Below are 24,666 nucleotides of genomic sequence, written 5' to 3' on the forward strand. Positions count from 1 at the left end.
GACAACTATCTTACATTCATGAAGCAGCCAGCCTTGGAATCAATATGGCCAAAGAGATAGACAGAAACAAACTGTATTTAGTTTGTAACCTGGAGTCATTCGTTGACTAAGTCACCTACCATCTAATGAGCCAACAGACGGCCTGGGTAAAGTATCAGGGTCAACTCAGCTGAGGAAGGAAGGAATGGGAGACAAGAAGCCAGTAGTGGAGATGATGAGTCTTGGGAGATGAGCCCAGAAAGAGATAAAAAGCTTGGGATAGGGACGCATGCTTGGAAATGGACCTTGGAGTTATCCAGATGTGTAGCAGCCAGGTATGCGTGTGTAGCAAACTATCTCACAAACTCAAACAGTGTGCAAGATGGCCCACATGCTGCAAGTCATTTGAGGTGGCTCTGCTCATCTGTGCTTTGTATGGGGAGGGGGCGGGGACTTAGGGTACAGGCATAAGAAAAATACTTGAGGCACTTTTCTAGCAAACCCAGCCCTGGAAGCATATTACAGCTTTGCTTGTATAATAATTGAACACTGTATAATAATGTTCTGTTGAGAGAAGCCAATCCCGCATCCAAGTCCAATTCAGTGGCTGGAGACTTTGCCTCTGATTCAAGGTTAGTTTGCAAAGGGTGCATGTGGGGAAGAAGGAAAAGTGACAACCCGTGTTGCATCTACCACATGGTGTCATTCTGCGCCATGCTCTAGGTGATGTCAACACATCCCCAAGAAAAGATGCCAAGTGGAACAAAGGATGCCAGCATTTGCAGAGCAGATGGACCCGTGAAGGGGATGGAGAGAGAGCTCCAGAGGCTCAGCAGTTAAGGGTACTGCCTGCTTGCAGAGAATCCAGGTCTCAGCATTCACGTGGTAACTAATAAGCCTCTGAAATTTCAGTTTCAGGGAGTATGCTGCCCTCTACTGGACCCTGTGGGTACTGCATGCTCACAATACACAGACATTCATACAGGCAAACACTAATGCACATAAGATGAAGCAAATGAATGGTTTTTTTTAAAACAAAAATATTCCATTTCATCATCTCAAGTGTTTATTGAACACTAGTGACAGGCCAGGACCCCTCACTATTTGGGGATGGGGCTGAAGACACCGAAACAAACCTGCCCCTTGAAGCTTCTGTTCCAGCGAGAAAATGTAGAGACCAACAAACAATAGAATCCTGAGAACTGCAGTTTACAAGGAGATAAAGCAGAGAGAACAGCGGGCATGCAAGACAAGAGCTGGGTTGACATTTCAGTGTTGGAGGCTAGAGAGAGAAACACAGAAGGCCCGTGTGAATACAGACCCCCCCCCAAGGAAGTCAGGGTGAGAGACAACCAAATGCCCGAGGGATCAGTGCTCCAGGCAGAAGAAACAGAACATTCATGGGGGGGATGCAAGAGTGTGCTGGCATGTTCAGAACACACTGCACAAGAGGCTTCGGTTCTACCAGAGTGAAGAAGACGGGGGCCGTGGTAAGATAAGACAACATTACAACCTCGCCTGTCATAATGAGGTCAGAGGTCTCAACTCCATGTGACAATGAGGATTCATCAGAAGACTGGCAAGGTCTGAGGAAATGGAATCACTTGGTTGCCTCACAGATCCTGCAGACAAGAAGGCTGTGGCAGTGATGAGGCAGGGGGCCATGGAATGAGGCCAGGCCTCGCAAAGAAGCTTCTGCAGAAAGCCAGAGGAGTTGGAGGAGGCCTGTCATGGGGGACTGGCAATGTGGGTGGCAAGGACACGACCTGTTTCCAGAGCCAACGTGATTTATTAATCGGTTTCATGTGGGGTGTAAGAAATGGAGAGGGATTAGCAACACTCCCAACCAAACCCCAGCCATTGGCTTGAGCAGAGGGCTCTCTGTAGCTGAAGGGAGAACAGGCTTGGTGGTGGAAACACAGGGACCGAGTTGGGCAGAGTGACTCTGCAGATGTCCAAGGATATCTCAGAAGGGGGCACCAAGAAAAACAGAAGCATGATGCTGAGATCCAGGGGAAAGACCTGGACAGAGAGACACTCCCCAGTCTCAGAATGTGGATGTCATCGAAAGCCAGGAGACAGCCATAGGACCCTTTGCAGTGGGTAAAGATAGAGAAGACACTACATCCCAGGGCCTCCCACCTTTGAAGGTCAGAAGGCTAAAGAGGAGCCTCCCATACCTAAAGAGAGTAGCCACAGGGTGGAGTCTATTCGATATTGATGGACCTCGAATTGCAGTGATTTCATGCGTTTTATTAGAACTTTTAAAATGACGCAGAAGTCACCTCCCTTCAACAGGAACCAGACCGTGGGTTCTAAGTTTGGATGCTTTCCCAGGTGAGCACCGTGCAGCCGGATTCTCTCTGGAGATGCTGGCAGCCGTGGTGAGCTCGGCTCCCAGACAACTCTAGAGAACCATGTCTATCTAGATTGCTCAGTAGGTCAGGAGCAGCAATGTAGTTTTTGATCTGTGAGCATTACCAGTATGCGGTGGGTTTATCAGGATGAGACTCCGTTGTAAGCAGGAAGCCCGTGCAAAACGAGGCTGGAGGGCACATCAGGAAAGATACAGAGTCCCCGGCTGGGTCAAATATTAAGATGGTCAAGTAGGGTTAGGGTTGACATTCTCCCTTGAATGTAGTGGTTGGGAAGCCACATGACCTTGAACTTAAGAGTTAGGAAATTCATGACGTTTCAATGGTGTCCGAGTGTGCCAGAGTCACAGCTGGAGGGTGGCTGAGGGGCCATGGCAGAAAGAAATGGAGCACTAACCTTAGCAAGACCTTAGGGGTGTTTGGCATAAAAATCAGTGAGGATAGAGGGATAACATTTATCATCTGCCCAAACATTTTACATAGTTCAAATCAGTGGGAAGGAACACAAAAGAATAGGTAGTGTCCAGCATTAAACCAAGACAGAAACCAGGTAGGGACTATGGGGAGTAGGAATAGACTGACAGGAAAGAAGCTGGGGTGGGAGCGCCAGTCCCCTCCAGTCTTTGGATGGAACCCAGAGACCTGGCACAGGAGTTCATCCGCCTGAAAGAAGGCATCACCCTCCATGCCCACGAGTAGATGGGAGAGTGGATAGAGTGCCCCGCCTATACTGCTAAGATGTGCCGTAGGAGAGGGGGTACCCAGGTAGAGAGATAAATGGTTCATGTGTAGGACCTGCAAGCCCCCATCAACAGTGGAGATCAGTGGGGTCACCCCCTAAACACGTGACATTGCTAGGGAGACCGAGAGTCAAGCAGCAAGACCTCAAGGCTGCAGCTTTTGGGACATATTTTCCATCAAAGGATGGATGAGGGAGGCCGTGCTGCAGTCCCAGAGCATGCTCTGTTCTGACTCCACCTGCAGTCCTGCCGCAAGCCCACCCATGGTGTGTGGGCAGAGAGAGACTACTGAAGGAGGTGCGCGCATTCAAGTGCGTGACCCAGGACTAGTCTGCTCTCACAAGGAAAGATGGTTCCTTCGCAGCCATGCATGCACCTTGGAGAAGAAGGCTGCTCAAGAGGTGGAGACCAGCAGCCAAGAAAGAGTATCTGTGTCCACCTGGTGGCCAGAGGATGGCATAAAGGAAGTCCCTAAAGGCAAGCTGCAGAGGGCCTGCCAGCCTCAGCTCTGGTAACTTCTACAGTGAAAACCGCAGCACGCAAACTGATCTTTTCACACCTTTCTATCTCCCGCTCGACCCTCTCCTTACTGGGATCAGAGAAGGTCCTTTATGAAGGGAAAGTTGAAGACCAACTGAGGGGCACCGGATGCTCCCAAAGCCACAGCGTCACTTGCAGAAGATCCAGGAGAAGCCGAAACTGCCATACCTCCACCAGGTGTAACGGGAGCTAGGTGAGTCCCTGCCTTGGGGGCATCGGGATTGCTCCTTATGACTGGCGAGAACTCCGTGTTGATTCCATCCCATTCTCAGTGTTCAACTCATTGTTTCTTTCCCTTTATGGTCCTTCCAGAAAGGGCACTGTTGCTCTTCACATCATTGGGGGGAGGGTCCTAGCCTCTAAATGGTTTTCTTCCAGCACTCCCATTATTAGAGGAAAGTTATCCCCCCAAAATTGCCAGAAAGGATGCTCTGAAAATGGATCTCAGCCTGTGATGCGGTGGTCCCTGCAGCTTATTGTCAAGGCCTCGAACTCTTTGGTTTACTGAGATGGCTACAAACCCCACCCTGTCTGTGCAGGGCTTGTTGAAGAAGCTCCAGCACACTGCTTTGCAAGTCTATTCTAATCAGATTTTTTTTTGAGAGACCTATTACACATTAGCTCAGGGCCACGGAGCTGGGACTGTTGGACAAAGAGGCATGTGGGTAGTTTAACTTTCCTGTGTTCAGACAAGAATGCAGAAGTCCCCAGGGAAGCAGCTGGGGCTGAACCTGTGCCAGATACTAATTGTTTCCCTGGCAGTGGCAAACAGCCCCATGCAGACGAATGGGCCCAGAACCCCCGGGGACGTGGACCCTGTCAAAAACATGACCGTGGAATCTCCCACCAGGAAAACACACAGGTATGGAAACTTCTCGATGTAATTTCTGGAGTTCCAAGAACAACCTGTACTTTTTCATAGCCAGCCCTTAATGACTGTTTCTTGTGAACCAATTCAAGAGTGAAGAGGGGAAGTGGGGCTTTGGGGTGGCTCAGTTGATAAGTACTTGCTCTGAAAGCCTGTGGACCTGAGTTTGGATCCTAAGCCTCCCCCAGAAAAAGCCAGGCACCATAGCTATGCAAGCTAGATTTATGTCAACTTGACACAATCTGGAGCCATTTGGGAGGAGGGGACCTCCATTAAAATTCTCCCTATGCCCACAGATAAGTGTAGCGACCAGCCCTCACTATGCCCACAGATAAGTGTAGCGGCCAGCCCTCACCACTGACACCTCCTTTCACAGCAAATGAAAGCCATTTCAGGAAACCACAACTCTACACTGCAGAGACCACGGACTGTACGGAGCCCAGCCCCCACGGATACATCTATATCACAGCTCCTGCATCTATGGCTCTAGGAAGACCAAGAAAGAAGACGCGGAAAGACTGTAAGGGCCAGAATACCAGGAAGTCTACTATGCAAAAGCCTCTCCTAGAAACGGCAGCTTTAACAAAGAAGAAGAGGAAAAGAAAGCAATATCATTGGACGTGTCAGTGTAAGGAGGAAATTTCAGAATCCCACCCCTAGGCAAAGAACTCTAGGCAGCTAAAGACTGTTGGGAGAATTAGTTTCTCCCAGGGAGGAGTCTCCTCATTGGTTGTCCAGATGCAGAATGGTCAGGCTTGAGACACCACCAACCAAAACGGACTTGGCAGGTTCTATTTTTTGCATATGCATACATGCATGTGTGTGTTTATATATAGCAAATATAATAAAAGAGGTTGTCAACTTAATAGCTTGGGGCATGAGTGGGTAGCAGGGAGGGGCTGAAGGGAGGAAAGGGAGGAGGGAATTGATGTTATTCTATTTCAATTTAAATTTTTCTTTAATCTTTATAGATAAGGTTTCTGGGTAGTGGAGCCTGGGCTGTCCTGGAACTCATTTGTAGACCAGGCTGGCCTTGGACTCACAGAGCTCCTCCTGTCTCTGCCTTCCGAGTGCTGGGATTAAAGGCATGCGCCACCACCTGGTTAAAAACATGTTTAAGACAGTTTAAGAACATTGGAAAAAGGTGGGGATGTAGGGGTGCATGTGTGAAGAGCTAGAAGAAGAGGGTGAATATGATCAAAATACATTATGTACATATACAAAAGTCCCAACAAATTAATTAAAATATTATCCTAAAAGCAAATTAAATGAAAATAAATCTAGAGAAAAGAGAAAAAGAAAATGTCTCCTCCAGAGCAGCCTGAGAGCAAGCCTGTAGGGTATTTTCTCAGCTGATGGTTGATGTGGAAGGGTCCAGTCCTCTGTGGTTGGTAGAGCCGCAGACAGGTGATCCTGAGGTAGTTAAGAAAGCAGACTGAGAAATCCAGAGAGAAGCGAGCCAGTAAGCATCCTTCCCTCCACGGCCTCTGCTTCAGTTCCTCCTGCCTCCTGCTTCCTGCCCTAACTTCCCTCATTGATGGACTGTGATTGGGATGTATAAGCCAAACAAAGCCTTTCCCCTCCAAGTGGCTTTTGGTCATAGTGTTTATCACAGCCACAGGAAAGTAACTAAGACAACTGTGTGCCCTGTAATCCTGGGACCGAGGGGGCAGAAACAAGAATATCCCTAGCTTACACACACACACACACACACACACACAGAGAGAGAGAGAGAGAGAGAGAGAGAGAGAGAGAGAGAGAGAGAGAGAGAAGGAGTTGAAGTGTTCACCCTATAGTTGACCCATGGCCAACTGCCTGTTCTTGGAGCCCATTCCTACCTCCTACAAAGAAGGTTTTGACAGCAGCCTGAACCTCAGCATCCCCACCTGCCCTCTCTCCTTCCTTAAAGGAAAGTGACACCTGATTCACGACTGACTCCAGGGCTCAGCCTGAACATCTGAACTCCATATGGCAGCCCTTGGCTGGAGGAGCAGCCTTCTGCCCTCTGTGTTTGTAGATGATAGGTAGGAATGGGAGTTATTTTTATGTCTCTTACCCCTCAACAAAACTGTTTTTCAAGGTCTGTCTCAGACTGACAGAGCTGGGGCCGATTGGGGACAGGGAAAGGGTCTGGGATAAAGTGGGAGGAAGGAAGTAGCTTTAGATAACGCAGGAATCTTGCTACCACCTCAGGGCCTTTGCACAGGATGCACGTTCTTCCTGGCCCAGTCCTCCCTTGCAGAGAGACCTGTGGTTTATTCTTTCACTCCCGGTAGCTGTCCTTGCTGTCACCTCTCAGAAAGGCTCCCTGGAGCTGTACTTACATGGCCTTCTCTTCCCGTGACTGCATTCTCACTGTTCCTCATAGCACCTTCTAGATTTGGTTTTGTTTTCTGCCATCTGTTTCCTCAGCACATCACCCACTGGAATACCTAGGCAGTGGTTCTCAACCTGTGGGTCACAACCCCATGGAAGGGTCAAACGAACCTTTTCACAGGGGTCACGTATCAGATACCCTGCCTATCAGACATTTACATTACAATCTATCACAGTAGCAAAATTACAGTTACAAAGCAGCAACAAAAATCAGTTTATGGTTGGGGTCACTATAACTATTGTTCTTTTAAAAAATATTATGACGATGGGATGTCCCGGGCAGCTCGCGGAGCAGCTGCTAATGACTGTGGGTCCCCGCAAGATCTCCAGGGTAGCTAGCAGTGCCATGCGGCCGGGGGGAGTCAGGGTCTCCGGGCGAGCAGCAGAGTCAGGCGGCTGGATGCGGTGGACGGCAGAGTAAATGAACATAAGGCGATACATAAAGCTAAACATTTATTACTTAAAGAAGGGGAGACATAGACAAACATAAAGAGAGAGAGGGAAAACACATGCGCACACGGTAAGAGACAGACAGGAAAGGGGAAGCCAAGATGGCAACGAGGTCAGAAGTGGCTGGGGTGGGCGTGGTTAGCTCTTAAAGTGACAGCAAAGAATAACAATAACATGAGGACAACATAAATGGCTGCAGCGCTAGGAAGGTTGAGAACCACTGAATTAGACCCTAGAAGGAGGGGACTTGGATGTGTCTACTGATATGACCCAGGTACTTGGTAAGTGAATGAGAGAATAAGGCAGCCATACATTCCTCCTACAGTCCATGTCTAGGGCAGAGAAATGCCTTCTCTGGTGACTCCCAGTGAGGTCTGTGATAAATATTTACTCTTGTGGAAGCGACACGGGGTATTTGCTGACCACACGTCCCTCTCTAGAAGCATAGCCCTTGAAGTGATGTCAATCATTAGATATGGGCTCCGGGGTCCCATGTGTGAGCGTCTCTCCAAAATGCCTCCTCTGAGCTGTGGCTCAACACCCTGATTTCGGCTCCAGTCAAAGCCCAAAGCAAGCAAAACGGTCCCGTTCTCAGTACCCTGTTACAGGCTGAAAACATATCCGTGGTCAGTTTTCTGTCTGGCTCACATACTGTGTAATTGCCATTTTTAATGGCAGCTTTAACTCTATGGAGGCAGAGCAGTTATCTCTCCTCTGACCATATTGTCATGATGAACGGAAGATATGCAAACAGCAACAGAAGAAACTCTACTCTGAGCCAGACAGGCTGCCATGTGTCTTCCTAGGAGCAATGGTGGCAGGACCCGTGGGAAACTCAGAGCTCCGTTCTTCGCGATATCTCAGAGGCACCGTGGGCCCCAAGTGCCACCTATGTTCCAAGCACCTGCGGTTGCCTGCCATTTGAACAGATCCCTGTTCTAACTTCATGTCTACTCCTAGGCTCAAGTATCCTGGCAAAAAGTAATTGAGGGGAGAGAAAAGGTTTATTTGAGTTACAATTCCAGATTCTACTTCAGCATTGAACAGAAGGCAAAGGCAAGAATTCAAGGAGCTAATCACATCACAACCACGGTCAGGAGCAAAGGAAAATAGATGCTTACTGTTTGCTTGTAGTTGCAAAGCTTTCTCTCCCTACTCTTTTGGAGTTCAGGACTCACTGCATAGGGAATGGTGCCGCCCACAGTGGACCGGGTCTTCTTACATGGGTTAACAATCAAGACAGTCCCCATAGACATGACCCGAGTAAATAATATAGATGAACCCTCGTTAAGACCTCCTCCCCAAGTGAGTCTAGGCTGTGATGAGTTGACCACCATCCTCCTGAAACGTTGGGGTCAAGTGATGACTTCAAGCAAGGCCTCATTATAATGTATTTTTCAGTGTCCCATAAAGGGCCCCTACATAGGGGTCTTTGTGATTAATCAGTTACATTTAGATCAACAGTTCCCTGTAGTCTATAGAACAACTCATCTGCAGCTTCCAGGGGAACACATATGTTCCAAGTGAGACATTTCTTATCAGTGATTTATGAAGACATGCTAGCTCACCATGGAGCAGGATCCCTCTATGGAGATCACCTTCCACACGATCTCATCTCCCAGTTAAATTCCAACATGGACTGAACCAGGCATGGTGGCACTTGTCTATAATCCCTGAAATTGACAAACTGGGGCAGTGGGACTGTGAATTTGATGCCCAGACTAGGCTACATAGAGACCTTGTCTCAAGCAAACAAAACACTCCCAACCTGAGTTCTGGACAGAAGAGACAATCAATCCACGATGTGAGGTTTCACAGGTTAATAGAGACGACTCCAGTAACGTGATGGTTATTATGGGAACTTAAAACCTGGTCCAAAGAAGAATGAATTCCACTCACTAACGACGTATCCCTAAGGAGGTCAAGAATAAAGAACAAGTTGCTTGGAAAGAAATATAGGGAAGGTACTTGCCATCCGAAAGGAACAGGGACCATTTGGGTGAATTCTCCAGCCTTGCTTTTGTTGCTGTTCTTGCTTTGTTTTGTTTTTGCTCCTTTTAATAAGTGACTAAAAAGGGCAGAACTTGGAACTGTAAAAGAATTGAGATTCTGGGACACCGTACGGATCAGCGCCAGGGGTGGCTGCTAAACGCATGCCCGTTGTTCCCATTCCTTCCCCTGCTCTGGTGCCTTCCACAAAACATGGGGACTCTAGCCAGGAGAGAATCCAAGCCCTACAGGAGCAGCTCCCGTTTCCGTGTTCCCTAATTTGGGCCATTTCCATCAAGAATCCAGTGCTTTGTGCAATTAGGCCTTGAATAATTATCCAGAGTTGATGGCAACTTTTGTGCGTTTGCCAAGGTCATTGAAACCTAATGCACTTGGGATCACTTCAGCTTTAAGCAATCACTCATTCCCAAGTTGACGTATTTGGCACATGAAGAAGTTTTCTCTTCCACTGTACTGGTTTGCTAACGCATTTCTGTTAATAATTTTTTTAGTAATGTATTCTTAAGTAACTGGATTTATGAGCGATCAAAACAGAGCCATTCCTGTCTGCACTAATGAAAAATAAACACACAATGGCAGATCCTGGAAGGCGGCTCTTACGCATGACTGCCTGAGAGTAACGGCCACACGGACTCTGCCAGGAGCACAGGCGTGTTCATTGACCAGTACAGCCTCACACACAAAGCCACTCCACCAGGACATCTTTGTAACAATCGCCTGATGCACCTCAGGCTGATGTCACCTTATTATTAAGGCTTGCAGTCAAGGACTGTAGCCTCAGGACAGCTTATGTAAGTCTCCTCCATTCTGTCTCTGGACATCCCGTAGCAGACCTGCTTCCGTTGCTGCATAGTGGAGCTGGCACAGGCATTCCCACTGCAGAGGTAGGGAGTCCCGTCAAAGAGCTGATCCTGGGGGAAAGTCCGCTTTGGATCGCTTTAGACAGGCGGTTCTAAAACTGTGGGTCCCGGCCCCTTGTGGGTCAAATGAGCCTGTCACAGTCTCTCCTAAGACCATCGGGACTATCAGCTCTTTACATTATGATTCCTAGCAGTAGCAAAATTACAGTCATGAAGTTGCAATGAAAATAACCTTATGACTGGGGTCACCGCAACGTGAGGCTCTGTATTAAAGCGTCACAGCTTTGGGAAGGTTGAGAACCACTGTTTTAGACCATCCTGCTCTTTTGGATGGGTTCTGAGACCCTGACTTTAAGATGTTAGTGCAAAGTTTCATACGTGTGCTTTGTCTCCCAGGCAAGCTCAGCTTTGCCCTCACCCACAGCTGGTCCCTAACTCAACCACGTGGTGATGAAGTGTGACGCTCCGTGGAAGAGCTCTCCGTCTTTATTTCATGGGACACACACACTGACAAGCCCAGCAACTATTGGCTGGAGCCGGATGCCGTGTGATCGACTGTGTCTGACAGATGTCACAGCCCTAGGAGGTTTATATCCCTATTCCCATTCTACAGAGAGAGAAACTGAGGGTTAGCATGCTTAAATAAGTCATCCAGAACTACATGGCCTGTAAAAGAAAAGCCAGGGTGTAGATTACGAGTAGTCTCAATACAAAGTCAATACTGTATACCACATACAGTTTTATAATTGGTTTCATGACTCCCTCTGGTCCCAACACCTGTACTCGTGAACCTCACAGAAAGCGGTCTCGTAGTTTGGTGACTACACACATCTTATTTTGATATCTTCCCTAGGTTGCTCACAATGCCTAATGCAACATGAAGGTTTTGTGTACAGCTCTTCAGACTATATGGCTGTCACGTTCTGGATTTGGTTGGTTTTTCAAATGCAGGACCTACGGTTGTGGAGGGTCAGCCACGCGTGCCTGGCTTGCTCTTTCAGCCACTTGGAACCAGCTGAGCAGACCGTTAGGAAACAAACAAATCCCCCATTGAGACCTCACATTTTCCACCCAGATCATCCTTGGAGGGCTCTCGGAGCGACACAGCTGAGTCTTGCAGCCTCCTAGACACCGAGAGGCTCACTGCAGTATGGCAACCCCTCCTCTCAGTGGGGCCCCGGCCTCTCCTTCAAGGGCTCCAAGAAATTTGAGCAAGAAATTGGAGACTCATCCCCAGACGTCACAGCAGCTAGGGCTGTCTGACCCCTGTCTCATGAGACTTGGAGAGACATAAACATATCTATCTACTCATCTTCAATAGGCCACAGACAATGGATCAAAGCCGTAATTCCACCAAGTCTACTTAGTGACTCACAGAATTACTGGGGCTCCTCACAGAAGCATGAGTGACTTCGGCAGCTGCATCCCTGAAAAGTCCACCTACCCAAGATGGGTGTCGACTATGTTATTGCGTTCCCTGTGCAGGTGGCAGGCAGCCCCAATGAGGAGTCTCCTCTCATCCATCCGTGGCGTATGTAATGCTGGCACAGGGCCTCATGAATCTGTAACCTTTGTTAATGCCATGCACCTCCCCTTTGCCCTCCAGTGATTCAGCAGGACATAGCTACACACCACCCTCAGGAATCTAATTTTTGAATGGGTTCTGGGCTCTGGGGCCTCCTTGGTAATTTATCAATGGAAAAGACAAAGGAAAGCAATACAATGGCTGGCCTGCAGGAGTGAGAGGCCCTTCCTTCATGGATTGCTCTGCAGCCTGATGGTGGGGACGGGGTGACATTTTAACCACATCTTCAGGAGTCCCTCCCTCAGTCCACAGCAATCACCGAACAGCATGGTGAGGACTCCAGGTGCACATATACCTTCCCGGCCCCGAAGAGCCCAGCAGAGATGCTCTCCATCCGGGGCTCACATTCTGTAGACTCAGCCGGCTGTGACCAAGGTTTGCAGTTGGTGACTGACAGCTTAGCTGGGCTTTGAAGCCAGGGTGTTTGAGCAGGTGAGAAGTTACTTACTCCAGGCACCCAAATTGCCTTCCTTACCAGCTACCCGCTAAGACACCTGCAGCTGCCACCTGTGTGCTTGTGGTTATGAGCTTCTCCCCCTCTGTCTCTGGACGGAAAGAGGAACCAAAGGACAGGGGACAGGCTTTGGAACCCACTGATGGGAAGTGATAGAGTGTCAAAAGAGCAACAGTGAGCGACGGCCTTGAAGATGTGCCTCTGACCAGACTGACTATGTTTTGGAAGCTTTGCTAAAACTCTATGTGTTTCCACTGATAGATAAGAAACCCTAAGATTTGTATTTTCAACTTGACTTAGATATACTGCAACATAAACAATCAGAACAAGGTTGGGAGGCCTCGTTGTGTGTTATTTTTTATGCATCTATGTGCCTGTCAAAATAAATTTAGAAATGAAAGGAGAAACCACTACATGGTCGTAGCCTAAGAGGGTTCAGCAAAGCAGAGGAGGAACACAGAATTTCGGGGACTACCGTGGCAGTATTAAAGCTTCATTTCTTGGTTATCGACAGATTCATACACACTGTGACGGCATATGCCTTCGCTGCTCTCTTCTGCTCCTCTTCCTCTTCCTTTGAACTCTTTCCACTTCACAGTTAGTTCCCCCGTGACCACGCCATTGAAGAAAGTGACATGTACACACACACACTCGTATGCACACACACTCACACGCGTGCGCACATGCACACACACACACACACACACACCCCACACCAACCATTAGCAGTCAATAGTTCCCCAGTAACAGGTGGGGCCTCACGTACCTCCTCTATCCCCAGGGGGAAGTTGGAGGGCCCAATCTCTGGCAGGTTCCATCACTGCTGTGTGTCCATGGTTGAAATAGCCATATCGTATCCAGGTGGCAGCAGTTCATGGTCCTTCCCCATCCTCCTACTTTTACCGTCTTCCTGCCTCTCTCACTGATGCTGCCTAAGCCTTGAGGAAGATACAGTCAGTGGTCCTGTTTAGGACTGAGCGTTCAACAATCTCTTATTCTCAGCACCTCAACCAGGTATGAGTCTTTGCACTTGCCCACACCTTCTGTGAGAAGGAGCCCCTCTGCCAGGCCAAGAACTGCACTTATCTGGGAGTATACACAGACATGTTGAGCAGGTATTTTTGACAAGTCCATTTGAGGCCATCATGGTAGTGTGAACCCATCTTGAACCCACAACCTCCCCAGTCTAGGATTTCTGCTCCAGTTTTCAGAACTGTGACATTATGGGTGAGAGTGACCCCCATAGACTCACATGGTCAAATACTTGGTCCCTTATTGGCAGAGCTGTCTGGGAAGGATTAGGAAGTGTGGCCTTGTTGGATGAGGTGTGTCCCTGGGGCTGGGTTCTGAAGTTTTAAAAGCCCACACTATTCCCAGTTAGTTCTCTCTCTCTCTCTCTCTCTCTCTCTCTCTCTCTCTCTCTCTCTCTCTCTCTCTCTCTCCCCTTCTCTCTCTCTCTTCCTTGTGTTTGGGAATCAGATATAAGCTCTCTGTGATTGCTTCAGCACTATGCCTGCTTGCCTGCTACCAACGTTCCCCACCATGATGGTCATGGACTCACCCTTGGCAAGTGTATGCAAGACCCCAACTAAACACTTTTTTTTTACACGCTGCTTTGGCCATGGTGTCTATTTACAGCAATAGAAAAGTAACTGAGATCAGAACTAATGGGAACTTTTAGCAGAGCGTGCAGCCCTGGTAAGGCTTCATACCTGTGGAGCAGATAAAACCTGTGTTCAACCCATTACTCACACCTAAGATCCCAGATGTTTCCTCCCCTCACCAGACTCTCCATCTTCTGGGACTTCAGAAGAAAAGGCTGCATCTAGAATCTTCTTCATAGAACGTCCTCACCACTCCCCACTGCTTCTGCTTCACAACCTTTGAGTGTATGTACATGGGTAGTATTTCATCTAGACACACCTACGAAGGTCGATCTTTTGAAGTCACTCAACCCTACCCCGGTACTGATGAGGTCTCAAGGGCGGCCTATTTGGCTCTGCTCCTGCAGGCCCATCCCTACTGTTGTGGACCGGGTCTGGACCTCTCAGATTTAAGGACTGAGTCTCAGTGGGGCTCACTGGAGCCATTCAGCCAGTCCCAGCATTTCTTCAGAAGGAAGAGCAGCCAACATGAGGGTGAAGTTCCCCCACCTAACACCTTTCTACATCCCACCCTCCACCAGATCCTACCTGGTTCAGACACAGTCTAATGCTGGTGAAAGCGACTTCCACATCCTATTCTGTGGTAGGAATCACTTTGATAAATTGACTCCCTGCAGTGTGTTGCTCTCTAATGAGTCTGAGGATGGCCGTTTTGTTGCACCCTGAGATAGTCACGTGCGGTGACCGAGTGATAAAAGAGGTTTACAGTTTCACATTATTTGAGCTTTATTCAATTAAACACTTACAGAAAACCCCGCTAGGGCTGGAGAGATGGCTCACTGGCTGCTCTTCCAGAGGACCCAGGTTCAATTCCAAACAGCCACATGGCAGCGCACAACTGTCTGTAGCTCCAGTTCCAGGGGATCTGGCACCCTCACACAGATATTCAGGCAGGCAAAACACTAATGCACATAAAATAGAAATAAATAAAACTTTAAAAGAAAATTCCAGTAAAGGAAAAGCATTAAACGCTGTAGGTAGGAGTTACAAGTAAGCCGCCCCCGTGGACACAAGCTTCCTTCAGAATCAAGAACCCCACAAACAAATGATATTTTTCCAGCACTGAAAGATAACAGGAGAAGGTCGGAATGCCATAAGGATCTTGCTACTCTCCCCCCCCCCCTTTTGGGGGGTTTTTCAAGACAACTTTCTTCCCTTTAAAGAAAGTTGTCTAAGTTCCCTCGTCTGGCTCTTATGTTGCAAGGCTACTTAGAGAGGAACTTGCACAGCGAGCTCTAGCTCCCCTCTTCATGAGCGCTACACAGTTACGGGGGAAACACAAAAGTCCTTTCTGACCTTAAAATGAATACAATTCAGGCCAGTATCTATTGGATATGAAAGATGGCATTATTTTCCTGAAACAAAATTGCTAGTTCTGAGTTTAGCAATAGAGAGCGTGTTGGCGGCTATTACTTGACATTGACCCGAATACGCTCCCTCATGAATTTGATGGAATGATGTCGGCATCGCCATTGTTACTAGTGTCACAATTTGCCTTTTTTTTTTTTAAAAAAAATGTATTCCTCGGGTTATTTTTAACTGCCAATACATTATGATGACAGGCAAACCATGTTTAAAATGTGTTCCAAATGCAATAACGAAAAATAAAAATATGCCATTTAACGAGACTGTGTCTTGGACCCATCTCCTGCTACATTTACTGCTAACTGACTCCTGCAATTGGTTATGTGTGACATCTGCGAGGTTGGGAGCCAACCGATGCTTCCTTGGGAGAGGAGAGATTGAGGGCGACAGCTGAGCCACTGGTCCTTTCGTCCCCTTCCCCTGGGGCACTGGGAGGTCTGGGTTTCGCCATGCTCTCTGTCTAGCCTCAGACATTGCATTGTTTGAATAAACGATTCTTTCATTTGACCTTGATTTAACATCAGATACCGCTCTGTTCTCACGAAAGTGAGTAAAGAAGTTAGGTCTTCTCAATTCTTTCAGATCAGCCTTCGCTAACAACTTATCAAGGACTTCCAGCCAACAACAGCATTTTACACATGACCACAGCCAAAGAGGCCTCTCTTCAAAGCTGCTTAAACAGCTAGATTTGAGCCAAGGACAGACAGAGGGTCCTGCCACCATGACAGGCGACATCGGACTAATTTTTCAGGTCACAGGGCACTGACAAGCTGTGAGGTGCAGATAGGAGCCCTAAAATACTACAGCCAAGCACTTTCCCAGATAATCCAAGTGAGTGTGTGCTAACTTGAAAATTTATCGTGAAGAATGTGCACATAGATGTATATAAAATCACCAAAAACTTAGTTTGCTAAGCAACCCATCCAGTCTTTATCATTCCTCATTATTTATTGGTCTGGGGGGTGGGGCTATGTCTTCCCTCGCATGGTGGTCTCCGCTGTGTCCACAGTCCTCATCACCTGTCACCCTGGACTTGGGTCACACCTGCTCTACTATCACTCCATCTTGACCGCATCTGCAAAGACTCTCTTTCCGGTCACTACTTTTGGCTGTTGGTGCCACTAGAACAAAACACCTGAGACTGGGTGTTTATATAAAGTACAAGGTTTCCTTCCTGCGGCTCTGGAAATCTAAAGTCAAAGAGCCAACGGGTCAGTGTATACAAGGACGTCTCATATCTGGCACTCTCTAGGTGATGGCAGGGCAGAAGGTCTGGAGCGGGTGAGGAGCCAATGTTATCTGTGAAGGTAGGGATGTAGGGGGTGAGGGGCTGATGCCCTCTGTGAAGAGAGGAGTGGAGGGGGTGAGGGGCCAATACCCTCAAACAGAGGATTCTGCAACCCGCAGCCCTGGCTTTGATGGTTCTGAAGTCCTCACGCTGTGAGCCCTGCTGCTTCAAACCCTGCCATGCCTCCACTGCTATGATGGACTCTGCCAGTGGTTCTCAACCTGTGGGTCACACCCCCTTTGGGGGTGGAACAACCCTTTCACAGGAGCCGTATAGCAGATCTCCTCCATAGCACGCTTTTACAATCCATTCATAATAGTAGCAAAAGTACAGTTAAGAAGCAGCAACAAAAATAATTAAGGTTGGTGGGTCACTACATTAGGAAATTATTATTAAGTAAATTATTAAAGGGTCATAGCATTGGGAAGGCTGAGAACCACTGATCTATACCTTCTTTTTTAAATTTATTTTTATTTCTGTGGAAATGTGTGTGTGTCTATGTGCATATAACTACAAGCATGGAGATGTCCTTAGAGTCCAGAAAAGGATATCAAGTCCCCTAAGGCCGGAGTTACAGTAGGTGGCTGTGCTAAGGATGGAATTCAGGTTCTCTGGAAGGACAGCAAGTGGTCCTCCCTATGGAGCCGCCTCTCCAACCCCAGAGGACACCTCGTTAAAACATGAGACAAAGATACATTGCTCATCCCACAGGTGACTTCTGGTCAAGGATATTTTCACATCAACAGGAAAGCTATTAAAATCAGACAGTGTGGTAGTCAAGCAGGAGTCTGCACCCACAGCCAGGGCTTGGACGACAGCTTCATGACAAACCTGCTTCTCCATAAGCCTGTGTTTCCTCACGTACATGCTCGAAATAACATCTCCCCATTCTCCACGCTTGCACGCAGACCGGCACTCACAAGTTTCCAGTCCCTAACTGAAGCACTTCATGCAGGGAGCAGGGCGGTGCTTGGTACTCAGTTCCAAGCAAGAACCCAAGCCTGCAGTCTGAGGGCCCCACTCGTCATCCCCGAGACCCTCCTTCGGTGAACACGCACATGCACTCATCAGCAAGATGGTGTGGTCACGTTCTGTGTCCTTGTCCCTAACCTTCCAGGAGCTGCAGGATGTCGGGGCATCTGTGGCCCCAACTCCAGATCAGAAGCCCATGCTCTACTGATTAAGTCCTGCCTGTTTGGGGCACCCCAGACCTTAGAGGAAACAGACATCAATTTTCCAAGTACATATGTATCACAAGCAAGGGAAATTCTAGGGTGGGGAGGGCTTGTGAGAACACCACACAGGGGCCAGGCCTCACTGAGAAGAAACTGAGGTGACAAAGGTGTAGATGTCAAACACTTCCAACAATCCAAACCCCATGCTGATGTTGGCTCTTAAGTGGCTGGCTAGAGGCACTGGCAGGGGTTCCAAGAAGTGGTCTGCCCAGTGGCTCACCCGGCGACCAATAGTCTGTCTTTACAAGTTAACCCTTCATTCAGCCAGTCATGCCCCATAGTCACCTGCAAAAGAGTTGCATCTCTTTTAAATATTGCCCTTATTTTGACTTTGCTAATGAAAGAACCGGCTTGTGCCATTGTCTTTGTACAGGGGCGGTGTTGCACCCTACTTTCTGTCTGCTCTGACCTCTCGACTCTCTCGGTCATGAACCTGCAGCTGGCCCGTTTCCATAGGGACCCGGAGTGCCCCACCAGCCGCCCATCTTAACTCCAGAGAGGCTGCCGGAGATGCCCCAATGAATGTACACTAAGGCTTCCGTCTTCTTTTATCTCCATGCTTTGTGTGATTAATTTGATAGCAATGACTTACACAGTTCTTTTCACCATGACATGGAATTTATTCCATTGTGTCTCAAAATACGCGGATGTTCCAGTTTGCCTCCATAATCATGTACATGTAAACATCTGGGTTATGATCTGCCGACCTAATGCCTTTGACATTTGTCATTTGCTTTTCATTTCCCTTTCTCGTACCAAGGACAGGAAACACAGTACTTGCCAGGACAGCACCGCAAACACCCAAAGGGGCTTCACAATGCTTCCCGGCTTCAGGCTTCAGACCTGGGAGTCCTCCATTCCTCCCTGTTGGTGTCAGAACTCAGAGAGGAAGTCCCTGAGGAATCTGTGATGTCAAAGACCGGCAGGGACGGAGATGCTGATGGATGGTCCTTTCTCCCAAGGGAAGGGAGTGACAAGAACCAGACCGCGGAGGTGGGAAGGAAGCCTGGCCTCGCCCTGAGTGCCGGGGCCTGGTGTTTACTCTATGACAATGTCACACGAGCCCTCCTGAAGGCAGACACCCAACAGTTACTTTCCTTTTCCTGATGTGTGCTTGGTGCCTTCACAGAAGATGAAAGCAAACCAGCTTACACAGGAAGAGCTTAAAGCCCGATCATAGCAACTTGGTTTTTAAAGAGAAATAATCAAAGAGATTTTTTTTTGACTCGATATGTTTTCCCGAAAGAATTGGACAATATTATGTTCAGACAGTCTTTCTTTCTTCCTTTCCTTTTTTCCCTCAACACTCATTATTTGAATCACATTTGTGAGAACCCAACCAAGGAAGCATACTTAATCTGTGCCGTTTGTATACAGAAAACTCATATAATGAGCCTCGAGAACTCCAGGAAGAGAGACACGGTCCTGGAAGCCATCGCATGATCTGTCTCACTCATTTATTCAATTACTGAACTCACATGTTAAAAAATCAGGCAGAGATGAGACCCCATGGGTGACTGCTCCTCTTTCCTCCTCTCCTGCCCGGCTCTGCCCACTGTCACCTGATCTGTATCTATCTAACTCGAAGCACAGGGTGAGGAGCGAGGAACAGAGGGTAATGCACACACTGGCCAGAAACTCCTACGGCTGCCAACTCCAAACAAAAGTTTTAAAAGTACAAAAGTTTCAGAAAGAAGCCAGCAGCACTCTGGCTGATGCCCTGTGGTTTGCGGCCACAGCACCACACTGAGCAGGCGTGGTCCTCAGGACACTGAGTCGTAAAAACACGATTAAATTGAGTTTCATTTTCTCCCTGTTTTGTTTAGTCTGAAGCATGTCAGTGTTTCCTGGAAGGCCGGGATGACACAGGAGGATTTGATCAGAAAAATGTGGTTCATCCTTCTGCTTATTTTTCCTCAGTGAGACAGTAAGTACTCAGACAGGTCAGAGGATGGTAGTGTTACTGGAGTTTACCTCAAGAAGTTAGTGACCAGAGGCATGGCCTGCTATGGTTTGGTACAAAGAGTCCCTCAGGAAGCCTCACATATGAAAGGCTCTGTCGCTAGCTGACAGTGCTGTTTGTCAGTGAATTCATCTGTTGGTGACTTTAGAGGGGAGTGGGCTATTAGCAGGTGGGTCCTGGTTGGAGAAGCTGGGTAACCGTGGTGTGCTTTTGAAGGGCATATCTTTTGCTTTCATGATAGTATATTTTATATATTTTATAGATAGTGGCAAAAAAAAAACTATTGGGATGAGGAAACCAAGGGATTGTTATCAGAAAAAGTATGTAACAGAATATCAAAGGCGTCAACGTTAAAAATTAACAGCTGCTAAATTCCAGTGTGGAATCATAGGCAATTATTTTCTCCTGGAATTTTCTTTGCCCCTCAAGATGTTTATCCTCAAAAACCCTATATTTAAAGAATTCTATGTACTTTGAAAAGGTTAATTTGAAGTCCTTTGTACTATAATATCCTCCCCCTTTCGTCTCCAATCTTCCATTTCAACTTTGCTCATGCCCACGTACAGTATCAAAAATATCTGGGTGCTGGAGAGATGACGTGGTTGATTAAGCGTACTAGCTCTTTTCCAGAGGACCAGAGTTTGGGTCCCACACCGGGCAGCTCAAAATTGTCCGTAACTCCAGCTTCAGGGGCTCAGACATGCTCTCTTGGCCTCCGACACACAAATGGGATGCAATCACTGAAGGGTATATCTTATCCACAGACTGACAGATTGACAGATGTACAGACAGACGTGCCCTGCCCCCCCCTTCCTGTCAGTCCTGTCTTGCACTGAGAGGCTTTGTGCTGTCTCGTGTGTTCCTACCCCACGATGTCCTGACTTCCTTCCTTGTGCCCACAGCCATAGGGTCAACCAAGGACTGAAACCTCAGCATCCAGGACCCCGAAGAGCCCTTCCTTCCTGTAAGCTGTTTTCCTCGTGCATTTTGTCACAGTCGCAGAAACGAATACCCTGACCCATCCAGACACCCCCTGCGCTGATTTGTAAAATCCATAATGAGAAGCATTTAGGGCAAGTGAGGGTGTGCTTCGAGGTTTCTAAAAGGGAACTTGCAAGGCAAAAACAAACAAACAAACAAAACATAAAACCAAAAAGCTGAACGTATCACACTTGAGTGTAACAATCTGCCAGGCAAGCAGTTACCGTGTCACCAGAAGGCAGGACCAACAGGATTCTGCTCCTAGGTCACCCTGTGCCCAGCAAGAATGATAGCGAATCATAGGGTTTCTTGTCCTGCAGGATGGTCGCCAGGGAGACACAAGGTATTCAGTTTCTATGAAACTGTCTTGCAGATGTTCTTGGAGTCCACCTACTCATACAGGGAAGAATTGGGTCCTGGGATTGTGTCCAAAGCGAGGGCGGTGCTCCTCAAGTGGCCTGTCCTGCCCCGGTCCTGTTCCTATTAACCACTCCACATAGCACTGCCTGAAGTGTTCACTGACCTGTTAGGAGATAAGAGCCATCAAAAGTTGAGGACTTAAAAACCTGTTTGAAGGTCACCTTTATCATGCTCTCTTGGGGCAGTGTAGACACCTGGTCAGCTCCCTAACAGTGGTGCAGTCACACCTGGAGCGGGGGAGGGGGGAGGGGAGCACTCAGGTGTGTCTCTCACTCAAGACGGGGAAAGCAAGAAATCCTCCAAGTCTCAAGTGAAGAGATGCTGTGGAAATGAAGACAGGGGTCCCCTGAGTCTGCCCAGGGCCTGGTATCCTGGACTGTTGCTAATGTCTCATGGGGATGGGACCACACTGATGACGACTGCCTTCAGGTCCCAGAGAAGCTTTGTGACAGCAACCTAGACAGCAGAGAGACAGACCCTAATGTCACTTTCTAAGAGCAGCTATAAAGTGGGTGGAGATGTTCTGACTTAGGAACCTGGATTTTGTTGCAGAGTGGGAGCTCACTTTTCTGCTCACGTCCTGGCTGCCTTAACGTTCCCTAAATCCACATTCGGTGCTTCAGTTCCCCGTAACCCCTAAATTTCAACACTCAGAAAATTTAAATCTTTAAAAAAGAAAGCCTGTATCTGTGAGATATCAGGCGGGAATGGGGACTCTGGCGTCGAACCAGAGGCTGTTCCGGTGATGCTGTAGCAAGTAGGTTTTCTATGGTTTGTCTGTGTCCTATGGTATCACATGAGACTGTATTTAAAATTACTGGACTACTGGACTCATTAACTGTGGGGGTAAAGGATCAAGGCAGCCCAGCATTCTCTTATGTGGTTATTACCAGCTGCTGACTGCCAGGTTGATGGTAAGAATAATGAACAAAAAGCAGAACGAAGGGGCTTGAAAATCTTGCAACTTGCCCAAGAAAGAAATATCTACAAAGTCGGTTGTGTGCAAAGTGCGAGAGATGAAGAGTCTCGCTCCACTATAAACACCTTTCTTTGCGTGAGGATAGCAGCAAGGAGTTGAGGCTTACATAAAAGAATGCAATTTTCACCTACAAAAGATGCTTATATCCTCAGCTGTAAATAACTGACCGCATTCTCCTGCTGCAGCCCTCAGCCAGCAATACACACACACATGCATCATACATACATTCTTACATACATACATACTGTACAACCTCTTTGTACAGCCAAAAGAGGTGAGTGTCCTGCAAATGACTGCCATTGGAGAGTGGATCTACCTCAAGGAATAGATGCAGAACAGACAGCACACGGGAAAAGATCATACGTTTACAGGGCAGCATAGTCGAAGAGTGAGCAGCCCACGCTTCGGTCGGTAGCATACAACACGTAGCATCATCAGACATTTATGTAACGCTTTACATTTTCTAGAACATATTCCTCTTTTAAAGATGTCCTTCATTTTAAACGTTGTGTGTGTGCACACACAAGAACACGGTGCCTGCAAGAAGGCTGGAAGAGGGTTTCTGTTACCCTGGTGTTGGAGTTACAGGTGGTGAGCCATGTGTACTGGGCACTAAGAACTTAACTCTGGGTCCTGTGCACCAGGAACAAGTGCTCTTAACCACAGAGTATGTCAGTAGCCCGACTCTCAATAAAGTCAGCTGGTTAGGGTCTGAAGCCATAGCCCAGAAGAGCAAACCCTCCTTCTAAGCCATCCTCTTGGGCATTTGTCACATGAGTCAAAGCCTGATTATACATTTTCAATATTCTTCTTTGTTTCGGATTTTGCTGGGATGCAAGAAAGTTGCTTGGACTTGACATGAAGATCTTGTGGTTGGGATACTGGATAATCAAAGGGGCGTTAATTATATCCCTGGAGTTGTGATGCGGTTGCCTGTGGTCTCTGTTCAACATCCTGCAGGTTGGGCAGGGTGGCAGTCAGCTGATGGGAGCAGCACCCGTCGGTCCCAAGCGGGCTCCCAGGCCCAACACTGCTAATCCTCAGTAGTTTTCTTTGCCACATTGAAGTGTCCCTTAAATGCACATGACATTAAATGTCCAGTTTGATACCGGAGGCTGTTCCAGATTCAACGCCGTGCAGCTCTTCCTGGATGGCAGTCAGTCCTTCAGGCTCCAGCCACAATGGTTTTCTTTCTTCTCAGTTCAAGAGTCCCCTGGACTCTGCTGTCCCCACTGTGTTTTGTCACATGGAAATTCTCCAAAGCAAGGAAGAGTAAGGAAGAAGTCTAATTGCAGTTCGCCGGCTGTCTCGGAAGGATCGGTGCTTCTAGGCTAAGTGCACAGTATCTTGCAAAGCATGCCCCGGATTTTATCTACTTGGGGGTTGTTTCCAGAAAGAGCAAGTATGTTTGATGCAACAACAGGCTACATGCATTCAAGCTCACACACAGCGATGAGGATCCTGAAACTTAACATTGCACGGAATGTCATCAGATTGGAGGGGAAATGTAGTCTGTCTCAAACCATCTGCACAGCTGCGTGAAGGTACAGAGACAAAAAGTATGAGTAAATGGCCAGAAGAACTTTAATGAATGGGAGATGGGGTATGTCTGGGAACACCGGTTAGGAGAGCAGAAGTCATAAGAAGGGCTAATGCTTGAACTTCCCTTGCACTGACTTCTCTATGAACAATACTGAGAGCTGAGAGCTGGCTAAAAGAGCGCTTGCTAACACCAATTTTCCGCTTCTCCAAATTATCTCCTAATTTAAGCCTCTGTCGTTCCAGGTTATCAGCCATTTCCTTGGTGGAAGAGGGAGATTTGCCTTTGCCTGGGGGCTCACAGCCAGTTTATCATCTTTTGCTCGTATTTGCATAATTAAACAGCCCACAGAGAGGGCTTCCTAGGGGAGAGACGATGCTGCAGGAAGGAAATATCCAGACAATAGAATTCTGAGGAGGCAAATCATTTTGGTGGCCCCTGGGGACACATCTTAGAATGTAGGCAGAGTTTGAAAGTTACGCCTGCAGAATGAGTTTAGAAGTGCGTTTTGGTAACTATGCATTCGGACTGACTAGTGTGTGTCTATTATTGCTAATCATTGTACTTCTGGGAAGATGAACCTATGTAAGCACACGCATGTACTGTTTTACACGTGTCCTGGTGTGCATATGCTTCTCTTGTTTGAAGAGAGCAGGAACGGGCAGTTCAGCATCTCAGGAAGATTTGAAGCTATATAAGTTTGAAGATTTTTTTTTCTGTTAATATCCACTACGTAGGATTACAAACATTCATTCATGAATGTCCTGACACATGTATTGATGTCACGGCTCTGATACAGTGGCCTTGTTGGGACAAAACAGTGATGAACCACACCCTCATGAATAAGTGTGCAGATGTGAAGGGCTAGAGTGTGGAGTTCTATTGTTCAGGAAGAGAGCAGTCTGGAGGACTGTGTCATTTGCTTGGGGGACTTCAGACACTATGCTGGGTCTCCAGCGGGACCTGTGGTAGCAAACAGTCTCCTGCAGGCAGA

The sequence above is a fragment of the Myodes glareolus genome, chromosome 1 (genome assembly GCF_982192425.1).
Source record: "Myodes glareolus chromosome 1, mMyoGla1.1, whole genome shotgun sequence".
Lineage (NCBI taxonomy): Eukaryota > Metazoa > Chordata > Mammalia > Rodentia > Cricetidae > Myodes > Myodes glareolus.